At 38.9% G+C, this 22,048-nt stretch overlaps 1 long non-coding RNA gene across 1 annotated transcript in view; it reads right to left on the minus strand.

Moving 5' to 3' along the window:
* Positions 1 to 22,048, minus strand: part of LOC147374313 (uncharacterized) — a 55,299-nt gene that overhangs the window by 8,802 nt on the left and 24,449 nt on the right. The window lies entirely within an intron of this gene.

The following is a 22,048-nucleotide window of genomic DNA, read 5'->3' on the forward strand; positions in this document are numbered from 1 at the left end:
TACAAAGGATCATAAGAGACTACTATCAACAATTATATGCCAATAAAATGGACAACGTGGAAGAAATGGACAAATTCTTAGAAAAGTACAACTTTCCAAAACTCGACCAGGAAGAAATAGAAAGTCTTAACAGACCCATCACAAGCACGGAAATTGAAACTGTAATCAAAAATCTTCCAGCAAACAGAAGCCCAGGTCCAGATGGCTTCACAGCTGAATTCTACCAAAAATTTAGAGAAGAGCTAACACCTATCCTGCTCAAACTCTTCCAGAAAATTGCAGAGGAAGGTAAACTTCCAAACTCATTCTATGAGGCCACCATCACCCTAATACCAAAACCTGACAAAGATCCCACAAAAAAAGAAAACTATAGGCCAATATCACTGATGAACATAGATGCAAAAATCCTTAACAAAATTCTAGCAATCAGAATCCAACAACACATTAAAAAGATCATACACCATGACCAAGTGGGCTTTATCCCAGGGATGCAAGGATTCTTCAATATCCGCAAATCAATCAATGTAATACACCACATTAACAAATTGAAAAATAAAAACCATATGATTATCTCAATAGATGCAGAGAAAGCCTTTGACAAAATTCAACATCCATTTATGATAAAAACTCTCCAGAAAGCAGGAATAGAAGGAACATACCTCAACATAATAAAAGCTATATATGACAAACCCACAACAAACATTATCCTCAATGGTGAAAAATTGAAAGCATTTCCTCTAAAGTCAGGAACAAGACAAGGGTGCCCACTTTCACCATTACTATTCAACATAGTTTTGGAAGTTTTGGCCACAGCAATCAGAGCAGAAAAAGAAATAAAAGGAATCCAAATTGGAAAAGAAGAGGTAAAACTCTCACTATTTGCAGATGACATGATCCTCTTCATAGAGAACCCTAAAGACTCCACCAGAAAATTACTATAACTAATCAATGATTATAGTAAAGTTGCAGGATATAAAATCAACACACAGAAATCCCTTGCATTCCTATACACTAATAATGAGAAAACAGAAAGAGAAATTAAGGAAACAGTTCCATTCACCATTGCAACAAAAAGAATAAAATACTTAGGAATATATCTACCTAAAGAAACTAAAGACCTATATATAGAAAACTATAAAACACTGGTGAAAGAAATCAAAGAGGACACTAATAGATGGAGAAATATACCATGTTCATGGATTGGAAGAATCAATGTAGTGAAAATGAGTATACTACCCAAAGCAATTTATAGATTCAATGCAATCCCTATCAAGCTACCAACAGTATTCTTCACAGAGCTAGAACAAATAATTTCACAATTTGTATGGAAATACAAAAAACCTCGAATAGCCAAAGCTATCTTGAGAAAGAAGAATGGAACTGGAGGAATCAACCTACCTGACTTCAGGCTCTACTACAAAGCCACAGTCATCAAGACAGTATGGTACTGGCACAAAGACAGAAATATAGATCAATGGAACAAAATAGAAAGCCCAGAGATAAATCCACACACATATGGACACCTTATCTTTGACAAAGGAGGCAAGAATATACAATGGATTAAAGACAATCTCTTTAACAAGTGGTGCTGGGAAAACTGGTCAACCACGTGTAAAAGAATGAAACTAGAACACTTTCTAACACCATACACAAAAATAAACTCAAAATGGATTAAAGATCTCAACGTAAGACCAGAAACTATAAAACTCCTAGAGGAGAACATAGGCAAAACACTCTCTGACATACATCACAGCAGGATCCTCAATGACCCACCTCCCAGAATATTGGAAATAAAAGCAAAAATAAACAAATGGGACCTAATTAAACTTAAAAGCTTCTGCACATCAAAGGAAACTATTAGCAAGGTGAAAAGGCAGGCCTCAGAATGGGAGAAAATAATAGCAAATCAAGCAACTGACAAACAACTAATCTCAAAAATATACAAGCAACTCCTACAGCTCAACTCCAGAAAAATAAATGACCCAATCAAAAAATGGGCCAAAGAACTAAATAGACATTTCTCCAAAGAAGACATACAGATGGCTAACAAACACATGAAAAGATACTCAACATCACTCATTATTAGAGAAATGCAAATCAAAATCACTATGAGGTACCATTTCACACCAGTCAGAATGGCTGCGATCCAAGAGTCTACAAGCAATAAATGCTGGAGAGGGTGTGGAGAAAAGGGAACCCTCTTACACTGTTGGTGGGAATGCAAACTAGTACAGCCACTATGGAGAACAGTGTGGAGATTCCTTAAAAAACTGGAAATAGAACTGCCTTATGATCCAGCAATCCCACCGCTGGGCATACACACTGAGGAAACCAGAAGGGAAAGAGACATGTGTACTCCAATGTTCATCGCAGCACTGTTTATAATAGCCAGGACATGGAAGCAACCTAGATGTCCATCAGCAGATGAATGGATAAGAAAGCTGTGGTACATATACACAATGGAGTATTACTCAGCCATTAAAAAGAATACATTTGAATCAGTTCTAATGAGGTGGATGAAACTGGAGCCTATTATACAGAGTGAAGTAAGCCAGAAAGAAAAACACCAATACAGTATACTAATGCATATATATGGAATTTAGAAAGATGGTAACAATAACCCTGTGTACGAGACAGCAAAAGAGACACTGATGTATAGAACAGTCTTATGGACTCTTTTGCAGAGGGAGAGGGTGGGAAGATTTGGGAGAATGGCATTGAAACATGTATAATATCATGTATGAAATGAGTTGCCAGTCCAGGTTCGATGCACGATACTGGATGCTTGGGGCTGGTGCACTGGGACGACCCAGAGGGATGGTATGGGGAGGGAGGAGGGTTCAGGATGGGGAACACATGTATACCTGTGGCAGACTCATTTCGATGTTTGGCAAAACGAATACAATTTTGTAAAGTTTAAAAATAAAATAAAAATTTTAAAAAAAGTATTGATTGGTTTGATCTCCATGCACTCCAAGGGACTCTCAAGAATCTTCGCCACCACCATCATTTGAAAGCATCAATTCTTCCACACACAGCCTTCTTTATGGTCCAACTCTCACATCCATACATGACTACTGGAAAAACCATAGCTTTGACTATACAGACTTTTGTTTGCAAAATGATAGGTCTGTTTTTTAATATCCTGTCTAGCTTTGTCAATGCTACAAAAATGTAATCTGTCAATGTCAATGATGGGAAAAAACAAAATCAGTGCATTGGCCTTGCTCTCCTCCAATTTCTTTGTTCTGTTTAAATGTGACCTCTTTGCAAAAGTGGTTTAGGTGTCTTGTCAATTATTGGTGTCCTTAGAAACCAACTTATTATTTTTAACTGGTAATAATGTGATGATGCAGATTTGCATTAGGTACAATAAACAAAAAGAACTTATAAGAACCTACGTGAAATACTTACAAGGTTTAAAAACTGTGGGACTATTTTGGACCACTGACCCAGGATGAGGGTTGGTTGAAGTTGAGCTGACATCTTCCTATCACAATCAGATTTAGGCATTCCTGTCTGTAAAAGGGCTATTTTCCTCATATGGAAGCTATCTTCTCTTAGACTAAGACAACCATGTTATTCTTCACTAGTCATTATTTAAATAGCACCAAATATGGTGAATGACATGAGCAATAATTCATTGAAAATGTTTTGCTTGCATAATGATACCTGCAGGTATGTGCTCATGTGCTCAGTCGTCTCTTGACTCTTTGCAACCTTATGGACCGTAGCCTACCAGACTCCTCTGTCCATGGGATTTCCCAGGCAAGAATGCTGGAGTGGGTTGCCATTTCCTTCTCCAGGGGATCTTCCAGGGATTGAACCCATGTCTCTCGAATCTCCTGCACTGCAGGCAGATTCTTTACCACTGAGCCACAGGGAAAGCCCTACCTGCAGGCTGCAGGTGTGCATCATATAAATTTACTTTTAATATTTTTAGGCACTGCTGTTCTGTGAGCATGACTTTCCTTTTGTCTTCATTTATTTGTTCATTTTTATCTCTTTCTTCTGCTTGCTATTCCCCCCCCTTTCCCTTTCTTTATTCAGCTCTTTGTCCTTCCAAGACAAGAGAAACAGAGTTGGTCACATTCAATCAGATAGACTACTTTAATCAGTGTATCAGCTCAAATTAATATACTTTGGAGGAACCCCTTGTTTTTTATTCCTGTTCTTCAATAAAGGAGATCCTCTACTGTTAGACCTGGAATACCCTGTTAGGCCAAATGCTGTAGAGGGAAAGATGCATACAGGTGTGTTTGGAAAAAAAGCAAACACCCATGTTCAGGAAAAATGAAGCAAGTGCAGTTATCCATTCAACACACCCTGAGTTAAACAGGAAAGGACGGGACAGCTGTTGAACACACTAGAAATATGCCTAGGTAAGTAATCTAGCAAACAAGGCATGCTGACATTATAAATTATAAATCGGTTGAGTGAACTTTGATGAGAATTAAAATGCTGCACTTAGCTCTAATTGAATACTTTTCATTTTGTCTTCTCACTCTGGATAAATCTGTGAGAAGACAAAAGCATATGTAACCTACATCTTTACCCTAAAATGATCGTGACTTTCTGAGTTTTCTCATTAATTACAGTAATTTTTTTCCACATGCTCAAATTGTCAGGGTATGAATAAGAAAAAATGATTTAATGACATGATTTATTGCAGAATCACAGAACATTCAGAAGTAGATAGCAAAGACCTTTTATATTTTTTCCCCCTGTTTTTATGATCAAGCTTTCAGAAAAAATAGATGTGAACAATTCACATTCTAAGATTAGGAAACCTCAGTTGTCACTTTAGCGGTTTCAGCATTTCTAGCCCTGAAGTGATATATGCCATCTGCCCTCTAAAAACACAGAACTGGAGTATAAATTTGATCCTTATACGGCTTAGGACCTAGCCTTAATATCTAAGGATTTTTCATATTCTTGTCATATTTTTGAATTCAGTTTAAAAAAAACTGAATTCAATCAGGCTTGAAAAGAAACAATAGAATTTTCACTTTGGTTGATATTTTACTTTTTTGCTGTGGCATTTAAAAATATTTTTTACCTGTCACGAAATATAATATCAAATGAGTGGCAATTTTGGGAATACTTTTTAATCTTTTTTGAATTTCCTATAAATACAAAGGAATTTCTGTAGAAAATGTTTATTTACTCTGATTTAAAATAAAAGTAGATTTTATTATTTATGGTAAATTGCTACTGAAATTACTAATAGAAGTCATCAGGTAATATAGACAAGGCTTCCCTGGTGGCTCAGTAGTAAAGAATATGCCTGCCAATTCAGGAGACACAGGTCTGATCCCTGGGTTGGGAAGATCCCCTGGAGGAGGAAATGGCAACCTGCTCTAGTATTCTTGCCTGGGAAAGCACATTGACAGAGAAGCCTGGTGAGCTACAGTCCATGGGGTCACAGACAGTCAGACATGACTGAGTGACTAAGCATGCCCACAGAGCACCATGTAGACAAATGCTGGCAGAACTACTAGGCAAATGAAGACTAGTTTAAAATACATATAGTCCTTTATTAGGAAATATCTGTTTTTATTGGGTTGGCCATAAAATTATGTTTCATATATTGATCAATAAATGGATTGATACTTAAAATTTTAGATATATTTTTCTAGGGTAAATTGTTTGTATCTTCTAAGCTAGAAACTGTCTTAAGCATTATTTGGTCCAAGGCAAAATGGCACTGTGTAATTTCTCATCTTCCCCTGTCTTTCAGCTGCAGCCCCTGCCCTTTTCCACATCTCTAGGAATCCTAGGTTTTTCCTCTCTATTATTTCTCTTGTCTTCTTCTAGTACCTATCACAGTCCATTTAGAGCTGGCTCAAACTTGCCTCAAAGACTTGAAACCCCCCAGGGAAGGACCTGACCATGACTCTCTGTCTTGCCTCTGAGCCATCAGCACCTCTGCTCCAGGAATGAGGCCAGTGCTGAGCTGGTTGGAGCAGCAGTAGCAGTGGTGCAGAGAAATCTGGTTCCACAAGCATCTTTTCTCTTAGTTTTGAGATTTGTAGAGCTGCTCATTAAAAACCTTGTCTCTAGTGTTGGCTGAGCGTCCCCCAAACATGCTTAACAACATGCTTCATTGAAGAACAACTCATTACTCAAAAGCAAGTTCTTCATGCACTGACAAGGTTATGATGGATCTTATGTTACATAAACAGTGTTTATGACTTCCAGAGAGAACACATCTGTTTCCATCCCAACTCAGAGAGACTCTACCATTCAGATGCTCCTTGTGTTTGGCAAACCAACACTCATTCTCATCACACCAAAAGTAACTTTAAAAGCCTACTTAAATGAGGAAAAACTTCCAGTTAAAAGTAAGACTATACTCAATATGATTATTTAACATCAAGTATAATCACCCATCATTTTTTCCATGAAACTGTTCATTTAAAAATTGGACTCATTTTTTTTAAGTTAAATAAAATATATACTTCTTTACTTAATAAACATCTATTTTTCTAAGCCTTTGACCTTGCCCTTTTAATTGGCCATTCCTCTCCCATCCCAAACAGCCCTCTGGCTCATTCATTGCCCCTTTAGATGATCTCTCTACAGTCAAGCTTCCTGCTGTCCCCACAGCATCCTGCAAACACTTTCCACATTCTGCAACCAACCTTCTGTGTTCTGGCTTACCTCCCATTAAAATCATTATCTGGAAAGTCAACAATGGTCTCCAAGATGCTCTTTTTTGGGTCATTTTCAGTCTCCTTATTTTTCTCCCTGAAGCACTCTGGGGTTCCATTATAGTTCCTCTTTATTCTGAGACTACATTTTCCTGTGTGTTTTCATCCACACCCACAATGTCTGTTTTAGTCAGGGTTCTTAGAGAAACAAACCAGCAGGATATATACACATAGATAACTTGAGGAGATTTATTATAGAAATTGGCTCATATGATATGGAGATCAAGAAAAGTCTTACAGTATGTCATATGCAAGCTGAAGAACAAGAAAGATGTATGTGTGTAATTCAGTCTGAGTCTGAAGACCTGAGCCATTTAAAATACTAAAAGATGTTGCTGTTAAAGTGCTGCACTCAAGTTTGGAAAACTGCATGTTCATGTCAGCAAATCCGAATAATTCAGCAGGGGCCACAGGACTGGAAAAGGTCAATTTTCATTCCAGTCCCAAAAAAGGGCAATGCTAAAGAATGTTTAAACTACCATACAACTGTGCTCATTTCACATGCTAGCAAGATTATGCTCAAAATCCTTCAAGCTAGACTTCAACAGTACATGAACTGAGAACTTTCAAATGTACAAGTTGGGTTTAGAAAAGGCAGAGGAACCAGAGATCAAATTGCCAACATTTTTTGGCTCATAGAAAGCAAGAGAGTTCCAGAAAAACATCTACTTCTGCTTCCTTGACTACGCTAAAGCCTTTGATTATGTGGATCACAACAAACTGGAAAATTCTTAAACAAATGGGAGTACCAGACCACCTTACCTGCCTCCTTCAAAACCTGTATGAGATTAAGAAGCAACAGTTAGACATAGAGCAATGGACTGGCTCAAAATTGGGAAAGGAGTATGACAAGGCTGTATGTTGTCATCCTGTTTATTTAACTTATACGCAGAGTACATCGTGGGAAATGCCAGGCTGGATGAAGCACAAGCTGGAATCAAGATTGCCAGGAGAAATATCAACAACCTTAGATATGCAGATGATACCAGTCTAAAGGAAGAAAGTGAAGAGGAACTAAAGAGCCTCTTGATGAAAGTGAAAAAGGAGAGTGAAAAAGCTGGCTTAAAACTCAACATTCAAAAAACTGAGATCATGACATCTCGTCCCATCACTATATGGCAAAGGATAAAAAGTGGAAGCAGTGACAGATTTTATTTTCTTGAGCTCCAAAATCACCATGGATGGTGACTGCATCCGTGAAATTAAAAGATGCTTGCTCCTTGGAAGAAAAGCTATGAAAAAACCTAGAAAGCATATTAAAAAAGCAGAGACAAAGGTCCATATAGTCAGAGCTATGGTTTTTCCAGTAGTCATGTACGGATGTGAAAGTTGGACCATAAAGAAGGTTGAGTGCCAAAAAATTGATGCTTTTGAACTGTGGTGTTGGAGAAGACTCTTGAGAGTCCCTTGAATAGCAAGGAGATCAAACCAGTAAATCATAAAGGGAATCAACCCTGAATATTCATTGGAAGAAATGATGCTGAAGCTGAAACTCCAATTCTTTGGCCACCTCATGTGAAGAGCCAACTCATTGGAAAAGACCCTGATGCTGGGAAAAATTGGGGGCAAGAGGAGAAGGAAGAGACAGAGGATCAGATGGTTGGATGGCATCACCAACTCAATGGGCATGAATTTGAACAAACTGGGAGTGAAGGACAGGGAAGCCTGGTATGCTGCAGTCCCTGGGGTCACAAAGAGTAGGACATAACTTAGAGACTGAACATCAACAACAATTGGAAACCTGAGAATTGGGTTTTGGGGGTGGGTTCTGGCAATGAAGTGAGTCTTTGTATTAGCCTAAAACCCCAGAAGCAGGAAGGCCAGTATTTAAGAGGAGGAGGAAATGGATGTCTCTGCTCAATCAGAGGCAAGGAATTCACCCTTTTTCCCCTCCCTCCTCAGGCCCTCATGATGGGATAATGCTTATTTATTTTGGTGAGAGTAATCTTTTAGACCTACTTCACTCAGAGTACAGATTCAAATGCTACTCTCTTCCAGAGACACCCTCATAGACACATCCAGAAGTAATGTTTTATAGGCTAGCTGGGATCCCTTAACTCAGTTAAGTTTATACACATCAAGTATCACCTAAATATTCATGACTCCCATATTTGTAACATTGGTCCAGACTTTTTTTTAATCCCCAAATTTCATTTCTATTTGCCTATCAGGCATCTCTGCTTAAAAATGCTGCAGTGATGGGTTCCCAAACAGAAATGATCATCTTCCACAGTGATCCTAAACCTTGTCCCCATGTTGCCTCTACTGAATTTATCTTATAAATAAAACTTTGTTAGCTGTGCAAGCCAGAGATTAGGGTATCATCCTTTAAAGTCATTCCTCCTTTAAAGTTCACATCTTATCAATCCTTATATTCTGAAGATGTGTGTGTGTGTGTTTGTGTGTGTGTGTGTGCACGCTCCATCATGTCCAACTCTTTGTGACCTCATGGACTGTAGCCCACCAGGCTCCTCTGTCCATGGGATTTTCCAGGCAAGAACACTGGAGTGGGAATGGGTTGCCATTTCCTTATCCAAGGGATTTCCTGACCCAGGGATCAAACTCATATTTTCTGAGTCTCCTACATTGGCAGGTGGATTCTTTACCACCACCTAAGTGGATAGCACCACCTAGGAAGCCCGCCTTCTAAAGATCCTGTCTGCTAAATAACTTTCATTTTAGATTCCCATCTCTATCACCATGGATATCTATATAGTTCATGACCTTGGCATCACTTGCCCCCTTGTCCTTTTAGGTCACTTTCTGATTGCCCCAGGGCTTCCCTAGTGGCTCAACTGGTAAAGAATCTACCCACAATGCAGGAGACCTGGCTTTGTTCCCTGGGTTGGGAAGATCCCCTGGAGAAGGAAATGGCAAACCACTCCAGTATTCTTGCCTGGATAATTCCACAGACAGAGGAGCCTGGTGGGCTACAATCCATAGGGTCATAAACAGTAGGACATGACTAAGAGACTAACACTTTCACTTTCTGATTGCCCCCATTATGGCCTTATTTCACTATCACACAGCTTGGTGTGAAAATCTGATCCCTGTCTGTATAGCTCAGAATTTCCCTATGGCTTCTGGTTTCCTTCAGGAATGATCTGGAGTGTTTTGCTTGACAATGTCTTCCATGATTAGGACCTTGTCCAACCTCCACTCACACCTGTCTCACACCTCCAGCCCCTCTCCCCACTTAACACTTTACCTTCTGAGAGTAATGAGCCACTTTAAGTTTCCACTAACATTTGAGACATGCTGTTTCTTGCCTGGCATGCCCTGCACATTTGTCGGCCCATTTTTCAAGGTTCAGTTAGACACTGCCTTTGTGCAAGGTATCTTTTTTCCCTTTGGATTCATATGTTTCCAATGTACTTAGACATTAGTTTATTACAACTAGAAGGATTCTTTCAGTTTGCCTCTGTATCCCTATTAGAGTGTAACCTCCCTGGAGGCAAGGGTATGTGTTTCCATTTATGTATTTATACACACAAGTGTCTAACACATTGTTAAATCAATGAATAACTGAATGAATAAATGAGTGAAATTACAAAAACAGCCAAGGACTTTAAAGCTATGTGATGCCAAACTTTTCTCATTTCAACTTTCTATCTTGACTATGCAGACACGTCATTAATTAAATTCTGGGTGCAGAGCAAGCCTTATAGAGCACGATTATATTACTATCTAAGATGAAGATAAAAATATTAGCATGTAAATGAGACAATACCCAGCCTCAGTGAAGCACTCTCTCTTAATACTCCAAGAAAATTCTATTACCTGTTGGGAAATAAATGAAAATGAATCCACTGAAGTAATAGGTTTTTAGGCCAGTTTTCCAAGTAAGAGCTCATTTCTTGCTGAAAGCAAATATGCTTCTCAAGCTTATAAAATCAGCTATTGCTTATGTGTACACATGCACTGAGGAGGAATTCACATCTCATTCAAGATCTGTGTGGTTTGAAATGAGCCCCGAGAGTGATCACAACATCTGTAGGTTTCACAAATTCTGTTTGTTCAACTTAACAAGCAAACCCTTAAGTTTCTGGATAATTTGATTTATGAAAACATCTTACATTTGAAGCATTTGCTCTTGTCTCTAAAGAGAGAACTATTTCTTAACTCTAGAATTTGGAGTGTTAAGGCAAAAAATACAGAAAAAAATGCTCTCATTCTTTTGGTGGTGTTAATTTTTTTTTCTTCATTCATTCCTGACTTTGTCTTTTTAATTCCTTTCTTAAGTCACCAATGGCAGTATGTGTGAATTTACTATGCGCCACCACTACATGAAACATAGTCATTTCAATCCAATTTAATCCTCTTAACAGCCCAATGAGATGGATACTACATGTACAGAGGAGGAAACTGACATAGGCAGGGGACAGACACAGCTCATAACTGGTAAAGCCAGGGCTTGAACTCAGGTATGATTCCCAAACCTTGCCTATAACTCATTGTGGCCCACCTTATCCAAAGCATGGTTGAAATTCATGAGATGGAAAATTATTCCAGCTCCTTTTGAACCACCTCACACTCTGCTTAACAAGAATTGCACATATCCTATTATTACTACATGACCCTTTACATATACTTTATAAAGTGGGCAGGTTTACAGCTAACAGTACTGATTCTGGTTTGTTGAGATGTAATAACTAGCTCAGAGTGGTTAAATGCACCAAAGAAAATAAAGGGAATAATGAGGGAACTTTTTTACTTCCTGATCCTATTATTAAGAAAGAGCAAAATCAAACCAAATCCAATAAAATGGAGAACTTTCAGGAAAAGCAAACCGTTTTTTAAAAAATAAAATGGTGAATATTTTGGATGTTGCCTCCACAGTCTCTGTCTTAACTATATTGAGTCCCCCTGTATACAGTTCTGTTCTGAGAGCATGTTCATAAGTCCAATTTGTTCATAAGTCTAATAAAGTTTAATAAACTCTAATAAAGTTAGCCAAGGTACCTGAATAACACAATCTGCTATATACTACTGTACTGTAATGGGTTTATAATACTTTTCACAGAAATAATACATAAAAAACAAACACAAAAAATAAAGAAAATGTCTTTTGTCTTACAGTACAGTACATTTAAAAGTAAAGTAGTTCAGTACAACAGCTGGTGTACATCAAGTGAATAGGCAAGAAGAGTTACTGACTGGGGGAGGGAGAGGAAGTGGGAGGTGGTAGGATTGAAGGATCATCAGCAATAGGAGACGAGGGGCAAGTTGCAATTTTATTGACGCCTTACAATGGCACAGATTCTGGTTCCTTGTTGGATTCAATTCTATCTACCCTCTAGAAAGAATGATCCAGTGATATCTGGGTATCAGCTCTTTTTTTCTCATCATGGGTGACGTGGTAGCACTGGATTGCATTCTGAATGCAATGCATTCTGGCTGCTGCAAACTTCATGTACCATTCTACGTTTGGGTCCTATTCCTCAAAAACAACAGAGCCTCCTCAAATAAAGAAAATCTCTTGTCCCCATGTCCTGAATCGTGAATCTTTTTGATTCTTCAGTTACTTCTTTTTCCTCTTGTCTCTCTTCATCCTTTCTCTGGGCCCCCAATTCCATCTTTTTACCTCACTCCACTCTCAATTATTTTCACTTTTGTTTCCATTGTTACTGCTTGGGCTTCTTAGCAGTACACTACATCACTGCTTAGCAGCTACGTCACTGCCGCTTCTATGCTTGCTTCCAGAATCCTGCACCTGAAATAAAGACATTGTACACTGAGTGCTACATGGTCCACAAATCCCGACTGCTTGTCGAGGATGCTTACACGTGACACTGCAGGCCAGACACACGAACTAACTTCCGTGACTGGACATGTGGCTGCACACTTGCATCTTTGAAAGTTTGTAACTTGAAGGTTCATATGTAGGGGGCTTATTACATTTAACTCTGCTGTTATAATGTGAAAGCAGCCATGGACAAGACATAAATGAGTGGGTGTGACTGTGTTCTAATAACATGATATTTACAAAAGCAAGTGGTGGGCCAGAATTGGCCCATGGGCCATAGTTTGTTGACCCCAGCTTTAAAGTGTCCAGATATATTACTTACCTTATGCTATCAACCCATATATTTGAAAACACCTAGATTATTAGCAGAATGTAGGATAAATGATGGAGGCTGATAGTATTTTAGTCCCATCAAGATTATTTTTGTGCTATATAGCTACAGCCTCACTGAATGTGATAAAAGTTCAAAGGGAGGTGATCTATTTAAACTCTAAAAGCAGGCTGTCTGGCAATTTGTGGCATCAAACTGTGAAGGCTCAGAAAAGCTTCTCACAACTATGGAACTGTGTTTGTACAATTTGGAATTGCAATCTTATCTGGGAGGATTGAGATCTAGACCCAAATATAGATAGTGCAAAAAAAAAAAATTGCTATAAATCTTTCCATTGAAACCAACAAGCAAAGTCGTGCAGAACAGTTTTACTGTCCAAATTGATATATTGTGATTTTTCCCTCCAAAAACATTAGAGATAAGAAAAATCAGAGACCTACACACAAATTTCAATTTCTGGTATCTTTTTAAAAGTTCTGCTTTATTTAAAAAATGGCCAGCTTGTTTTATGACTGTTATGATTACTATTTTCAGATGGATATAGAATGGTAGAGAAATCGAGGAACACAGAGTGTTTGAGTTGGTAACTGCACTCTGGAACTTCCTAGCTCTGTGCCCAGTTCTAAGCCTGCAAATAAAACACATACATAGCACAGGCCTGGCACATGCTAACTTCTCAAGAAATGTTTGCAGAAACAATAATGTGGCCTTCTTCCTGATGTCTTCTGCCTAAAGGTGTGGATCTGTTTTACTGGAAACAAAAAGGAAAACTGAGTCTAGATGTTGAATTCTAACACTTGCCAGAATACTAGGGTGAAAGGCTTGTAGCTATTCCAAATAATTGATCCCATAGTCTACAAATAGTTATATCATCTTTACAATCATTCATTACCAGTTAGAAAAGAAAAAAGAAAATGAAATTCTCTTCTTATGATTTTTTGGTATCATTAAAAAAGACTTTGTATGTAAACCTGTGGTATGCATTTCATTTGTTCTTTGTTTTTCAGTCACTAAATTGTACCTGACTTTTCAAGACATCATGGACAGCAGCATACTAGGATCCCCTGGCCTTCACTATCGCCCAGAATTTGCTCAAATTCATATCCATTGAGTTGATTATGTCATCCAACCATCTCATCCTTGGTCACCCACTTCTCCTGCCCTCAATCTTTCTCAGCATCAGGGTCTTTTCCAATCAGTTGGCTCTTCATATCTGGTGGCCAAAGTATAGGAGCTTCAGCTTCAGCATCCATCCTTCTAATGAGTATTCAGGGTTGATTGCCTTTAGGATTGGCCGGTTTGATCTCCATAGGACTCTCAAGAGTCTTCTCCAGCACAATTTGAAAGCGTCAATTCTTCAGTGCTCAACCTTCTTTATGGTCCAACTCTCACATCTATACAAGACTACTGAAAAAAAGATAGCCTTGACTATATGGACTTTTTTCAGCAAAGTGATGTCTTTCCTCTTTAATATGCTGCCTAGGTTTGTCATAGATTTTCTTCCAAGGAGCAAACGTCTTTTAATGTCATGGCTATAGTTACCGTCACTTTCTTTAAAGGACACATATTGACCTCTGGTGTTTTTGTGACAGAAAGAGAGACAAAGAGAGAGACAGAGAATGAGGACGAAGGAAGGGCTAATGTGTGTCCTCTGGGATATATGCAGTGCAGAAGCAGGGATGGGAGAATCGAGCTAAAATTTCTTCCTGTTTTCTCCTTTACTGATATTTCAGGACAGGGAAAGACTAATATATAGCAGAAACTTGTGCACATCTTGTTCCCTTTATCTCTGTCCTAGAACTGAAGGCAGAAGTTTCCAAGCCCTTACATCCCAACTCTAAATTCCATAGGATTGAAGGAGAAATGAATGATGCATAAAAGACAACCCCAACTAAAGAGGCAATTTATAGGTCATAAAAGAGCCAGGGTGATGTGATCAGGTGCATCCCTGTATTTTTCTGTTTGCCACCCTTATCCCACTCCAATCTCTGCCTTCCTCTCACTCTCTGCTTTCAGATTGGGTTCAGCCAATGGGCGGCACCAGCATAAGAGGGAATGGTGGGAGAAGAGAAGGGGGTATTTTATTCCTTAATCCTTTCTGCTTTGACCCTGAGACTGTGGCAGGAGCTCCTGTAACTGCAGCTTCTGGCAGGCAGCCCCTCACCATGGCCCCAGGTCTCATGGGTCTCAGGCAACACTCTTTCCTCCCTATTTGCTGGGTGCATGGGATGGGGCAGGCAGCTTTGGGTGCTTCACTCAATCACAGACAGTGAAAGTGTTAGTTGCTAAGTCACGTCCAACTCTTGCAACACCATGGATTGTAGCCTCCAGGATCCTCTGTCCATGAAATTTTCCAGGCAAGAATACTGGAGTGAGTTGCCGTTCCCTTCTCCAGGGGATCTTTCCAACCCAAGGATTGAATCCAGGTCTCCTGCATTACAGGCAGATTCTTTACCAACTGAGCCACTGTAAATATAGAACCATATATATTTTCACTCAGTCATATTTGCTCCTGTCATCTTGCTCGCACTTCTCTAAGGAGCACTTTCCCTAAAGTCTCTTCATTTGAACTATCTGGAAGTAAACTATGTTTTCTCCTATATCCTTGACTAAGGAAGAATTTGAAGGAGGTCTGATGTGAGCGAAATATTTGGACTTTTACTCTATAGTCCCACTTTCTATGTTGCTGTATTTAGTTGTTTCAAACCTTTCTCCCCATCAGTTCTACTAATGTCATTTTTATTTCAGAGACTAAATCATGTTCTCAAAGCTCAAGTCTACACAGATCTGCCCTTATCAGAGCACAGTAAGGTCCTACTTGTATGTCATCAGCCAATCTAAATAGTTTCTGTACAAAGAAATTTCTACATGAATGTTCTGAAAGTTAATTCTTCATACAATAATATCAGAAAGAGAAGCTGAAGTGAACAGAAACTGAATTTTTCACTTTTTTCCAATGCAATCATTCTCACTGAGGTGTGGGCCTCAAAATCACTAACTATAAGACTTTCAATTTATGACAGTTTAAATTTCTATATGATTATATTACAGGGCTGGGGAGGAGGTGAGGGGGAGACAGAGACAGTGGCCTCTCTCCTCACTTTATAATTTGCAGCAGTTTTTTGTTCTTCCTCTATAGCCAAAAAGATGAGCTTCTCCCTGAAACTTTTGCTGATTGTTCCAATTTTGTAGTTTTCTAATTCAATCCACCCTTGGATCAAAGACAAAAGCTAAAGGAGGGAGGAAAAAAAACCCAGAAAATGTATATGTGTGTAAAAAAATAAATAAATAAATAAAAACTCAGAAACTCACTACTGCTACACTTGTCATTTTTCAAGTTTTGACTTTTCTCAATATTCCAACTGCTATTTAATATTCTCAGTCCTAAGTAGTTTCTTTTTGCATATTTTTCAGTTTTTACTTGTAATCAGTAGGAGAGATAAGCTGCAGTGCACTTCCTCCATGTTGACTAGAACAGGAAGATTTTTGAATGTTAAACTAACTTCATATTCATAGAATAAATAGCAATTAATCATTATATATTATCCATGATATACATCTCTATCTCTCTTAGTTGCTCAGTCATGTCTGACTCTTTGCCACCATTTGGACTGTAGCTGGCCAGACCCCTCTGTCCATGGGATTTTCAGGCAAGACCGTTGGAGTGGGTTGCAATTTCCTCTTCCAGGGGATATACATACATCAGAATATAAAATATATATGTCATATCTACCTACCTATCTATCTATACATATTGCTAGATTTGATATGATAATCTTCAGAATTTTTGCATTTATGTTCCTGCTTCCCCCTGTCATTACTACTTTCTATTTATTTCTGTCTTCAACATTTTTCTTTTTGTGTCAGTTCAGAGATGCATTACAGGATGTTTCTTATTATGAAGAATTTTAGTTATTTGAGTTGGGACGCCTGTGCAGGATATCTAATCTGTCAAACTGCCAGAAATAGGGCTCATGTTTTTTATTTCATGTGATAGTGCTTCTTATTTTTATGTGCCTTTTGGTTATTCTGTCAAGTAGTTAAATATCTCTAAAAGTTTCTTTATATAATAAATATATTTCATATTTGTAAAATAACCTATAGTTTATAAGTACATTTCATGTTAATCCCAATAACTTTATGAGGAATTCAGGGCAAAAATTATTGTCTCTATATTAGAAAGGGATAAATGGGTTCAGAGAGATTTACTTAAGCTGCCCAAAGTAGGTATGGGGTAGAATCAGAATGATTCATCAGTTTCCCTTCTTCTCTACCATATCGCATCCAGGAAGACCAAACAGAAATTACATTCTGTAAGAGAAACTGGGTCAGTCAAGTTCAGGGGGAGGTGGTGGGGACTGGACAATGCGGAAACAAGTGGAGTGTATGACATTGATTTTACAGCTCCTCATTTGCTTCTTTGTTCTATTGCTAACTTAACATTCATTCAGTAAAGAGTCTTGGAGATGGCTGACCACAAAAGTACATCCTTTTAATTTAGTCTGCTACTCTCAAAAAGAGGATTTTCTTGGTTTAGTAGTCTTGATAATTGTATTCAAGACCTTAAGAACTTGAGAAAAATAGAATTTTTCAGAGACTGCCTTTGATCCTGAAATACCAATCAGGGGTAGGTGCTGGCTTTATTTCAAGAGTAGGAAAGACTCATTTTTGTTGAAACTTAAGTTCAAAATATAATTTGTAAGTCTTTGGGCTAATAATTTTTCATCAGGTGAATGTTTTCTTTTACTCTCTGTGATGATAATTCTGCTAAAACAATTTTTTAAATGAAAACAACATGCATTTTTATTTTTTAAAAAATTCAATATAATATCCAAGCAAAAGACAGTGTTATTATACAAGTAGACGTTGATGCCTCTAATGATCCCTCAATAATTTAATGAAAATGTCATTTTCCTCATTCTTATTCACCAAATATATTGATACCTTGAAGATGCCGATTTCAGAGGAGCGCTGCAGCTCCTTTTGTTTTACTTGGTAAAGCTAGTGGAGGTGATGGAATTCCAGTTGAGCTATTCCAAATCCTGAAAGATGATGCTGTGAAAGTGCTGCACTCAATATGCCAGCAAATTTGGAAAACTCAGCAGTGGCCACAGGACTGGAAAAGGTCAGTTTTCATTCCAATCCCAAAGAAAGGCAATGCCAAAGAATGCTCAAACTACCGCGCAATTGCACTCATCTCACACGCTAAAGTAATGCTCAAAATTCTCCAAGCCAGGCTTCCGCAATACGTGAACCGTGAACTTCCAGATGTTCAAGCTGGTTTTAGAAAAGGCAGAGGAACCAGAGATCAAATTGCCAATATCCGCTGGATGATGGAAAAAGCAAGAGAGTTCCAGAAAAACATCTATTTCTGCTTTATTGACTATGTCAAAGCCTTTGACTGTGTGGATCACAATAAACTGTGGAAAATTCTGAAAGAGATGGGAATATCAGACAACCTGACCTGCCTCTTGAGAAATCTGTATGCAGGTCAGGAAGCAACAGTTAGAACTGGACATGGAACAGACTGGTTCCAAATAGGAAAAGGAGTACATCAAGTCTATATATTGTCACCCTGCTTATTTAACTTCTATGCAGAGTACATCATGAGAAGCACTGGGCTGGAAGAAACACAAGCTGGAATCAAGATTGCCGGGAGAAATATAAATAACCTCAGATATGCAGATGACACCACCCTTATGGCAGAAAGTGAAGAGGAACTAAAAAGCCTCTTGATGAAAATGAAAGAGGAGAGTGAAAAAGTTGGCTTAAAGCTCAACATTCAGAAAACGAAGATCATGGCATCTGATCCCATCACTTCATGGGAAATAGATGGGGAAACAGTGGACACAGTGTCAGACTTTATTTTTGGGGGCTCCAAAATCACTGCAGATGGTGACTGCAGCCATGAAATTAAAAGACGCTTACTCCTTGGAAGGAAAGTTATGACCAACCTAGATAGCGTATTCAAAAACAGAGCCATTGCTTTGCCAACAAAGGTCCGTGTAGTCAAGGCTATGGTTTTTCCAGTGGTCATGTATGGATGTGAGAGTTGGACTACGAAGAAGGCTGAGCACCAAAGAATTGATGCTTTTGAACTGTGGTGTTGGAGAAGACTCTTGAGAGTCCCTTGGACTGCAAGGAGATCCAACCAGTCCATTCTAAAGGAGATCAGCCCTGGGATTTCTTTGGAAAGAATGATGCTAAAGCTGAAACTCCAGTACTTTGGCCACCTCATGCGAAGAGTTGACTCATTGGAAAAGACTCTGATGCTGGGAGGGATTGGGGGCAGGAGGAGAAGGGGACGACAGAGGATGAGATGGCTGGATGGCATCAGTGACTCAATGGACGTGAGTCTCAGTGAACTCCGGGAGTTGGTGATGGACAGGGAGGCCTGGCGTGCTGCGATTCATGGGGTCGCAAAGAGTTGGACACGACTGAGTGACTGAACTGAACTGAACTCATCAAGTGCTGTGAAATTTTGTAAAATAGCCAGATGAATAACATTATTATGTTAAACTCAAGTCTTTAAAAATGATGTTTGATTAAAATATTTATCTTCAATTTTGATTACTCCTTTCATGGTTCTTTAGCCTACCTTCTTGATGATGCCCAGAAATTTTTATGTAGGCCTTGACCCAAATGCTTCTACTAAGCTTGAACTCTTGTAGAACAGTGTCTAACATACAAATACTCTCCTCTACAATTATAAATAATTGTTGAAATTCTCTCTTGTAACTTATTGCAATGATTATACCTTAATTCCACATATATTCCAGTGGAACACAACCTCTACCTCTTCCCAGTTATTGCACCCATCTCTGAGTCCATGATGTCTGTTTAACGTCCATTTTTCTCAAACAAGTCTTCATATGACTTCTTGTAATCCCTGCTACCATGTTCCAAATGAGAAATTTAACAACCCCTAACATATATAACATACAAACAGAAGAAATACTGATTAACAAAATCTTTCATTCAGAAAAGACCATTGTGTAGGAGCAGAGGGCAGGGAAGTAGCACACAATGGCTTCCCTGTTGTATAAGGAAGCAGGTTACTTCTGTTGGGAGAGTTCATGGCAATGGATTATCTACTGAAAAGTTGGTTTGTCTGGTCTGTCTGCTATGTACTAGAGAGATTTGATTTGCTTAGTGTTCTATGTGGCTTTGGTCATCATGGACATTTGGGAGGATCTTTCTACTGGAAGATGTATTTGGTTAGGCTGTGACAACAAATAGAACCAAACATGTATATAGAAGTTTATACCTTGCTTACATAATAGTCCAAGAGAACTGCAGTTTTGCCTTCTTCAACACATGGTTCCCAAAGTTTTCCTAACATTTTTCTGCGCCTCTGTCAGCCAGAAGTGGGAAAGATCATGGAGATGTACATGTTGTTGCTGTTGTTCAGTCACTAAGTTGTGTCCAATTCTTTGCAACCCCATGGACTGCAGCATGTCAGGCTTCCCTGTCCTTCACTGGAGTTTGTTCAAGTTCATGTCCAGTGATCAGTGATGCTATCTAACCATCTCATCCTCTGCATCCCCCTTCCCCTTTGGCCTTCAATCTTTCTGAGCATTAGGGTATTTTCAAATGAGTTGGCTTGTCACATCAGGTGGCCAAAGTATTGGAGCTTCAGCATCAGTCCTTCCAATGAATAGTCAGGGTTGATTTCCTTTAGGATTGACTGGTTTGATCTCCTTGCAGTCCAAGGGACTCTCAAGAGTCTTCTCCAGCACCACAATTTGAAAGCATCAGTTCTTCAGTGCTCAGCCTTCTTTATGGTCCAACTTTCACATCCATACATGACTACCAGGAAAACCATAGCTTTGACTATATGGACCTTTGTAGGCAAAGTGATGTCTTTGCTTTTTAATACTAGAAAGCTTTTTATAAGCATGAGGACAGAATGAAGGAGGTATCGTTTCCTCTCATATGCCATTACAGATAATTAGACAAAGGACCACAAAACTCCTGTAAGGGAATCAAGGTGGGTACCTGAAGAAGGGCAAAAATATCTTGGTGGACAGCTCAGTATCTTTGCTACACTTCCTTAGCTGTGCATTTCCTGTTGTTGGTGAGATGAAGCATGAAAAAAGAATGGCCCAGGCAGTGGTCAGTCCTAGATTCCTAATGTGTATGCTTTCTTTCTTGTTTGGGAATGGCGGTGGTGACAAAAGACCCTCCTTAAAACCCTAGGACTGCCTATTAGGAACTCTGTCTGATAGGAACTGAAGCCAGTAATCGTACCAGTCAAGATGCTTGAATCTGGATCCACTCCTTCTCCACAGCTTCCATCTCCTGGTGACTCTTCAGTAGGCACTGCCCATCCCCCTGGGCTTCATCTTAGTGCATCTAACTTTGGTCTCTGTCTCAGTGTGGCAGGCTGCAGGGACGGGACAAGGCCCTCTGCCACAGGTGTTCACAATCTCCTTTGTAACCCAGACAAAGGGCCATCACTTTACGTGGGTAGCAATGTTTTGTGAACATTTATGGGAACTGGCTTATTCATGCTGGTTACACCATGGCTGGATTTCAGTGCAGTGGGTACTTTGTGAAATCCAGAGCATGCTCAGTGGCAGAATAGCCTCTTTACACAGCCGTGCAAGGCTGCTATTCCTGCTCCACTTCAGAAACCTCTGCATTGACCACATATTCCCCCTCTGTAGCACCTTATTGAAGCTTGCAAGTAGCCAATATCCCCAAAATCTCAATTTTTTTTCTGTGACATTCGAGCGTAGTGAGAATAGTCACATCATATAAACAACCTGTAATGATTAACTAACAGCTTTGCTACTGAATTCCCTGCCTCATAACGCAGAAAACCTCCCAGCCCACTCTGCACCTAAATGTAGTCAGTTCCACATTTTAGATCTCTCTCTCTCACTGCCTGTGTTCCAGTTACTGATTTCAGCATCAGTTAGGGCTCCACAGGCTGCCAATGGTACACACCTCGCCCCAAGTAGCTAAACAAATAAAAAACACAGATTACACTAATGAGCAGTGCTGTTTCAATAGAAACATAATTTGAGACTCACATGTAATATAACATTTTCTAGAAGCCACATTAAAAAATAAGGAATACATGAAATTAATTTAAAATCTAATTTAAATATACATTCAATATATTATAATTCACATGTTCATTATAAAAATCATTAATGAAATACTTTATATGCATTTTTTTTCTCCCACCAAGTCTTCAATATCCACTGTTATTGAGGCATATAGAACAACTCAATTTGGACTAACCATGTT

Source organism: Bos grunniens, chromosome 4, assembly GCF_055505025.1.
Source record: "Bos grunniens cultivar Pamir isolate PY7600 chromosome 4, Bosgru_T2T1.0, whole genome shotgun sequence".
NCBI lineage: Eukaryota > Metazoa > Chordata > Mammalia > Artiodactyla > Bovidae > Bos > Bos grunniens.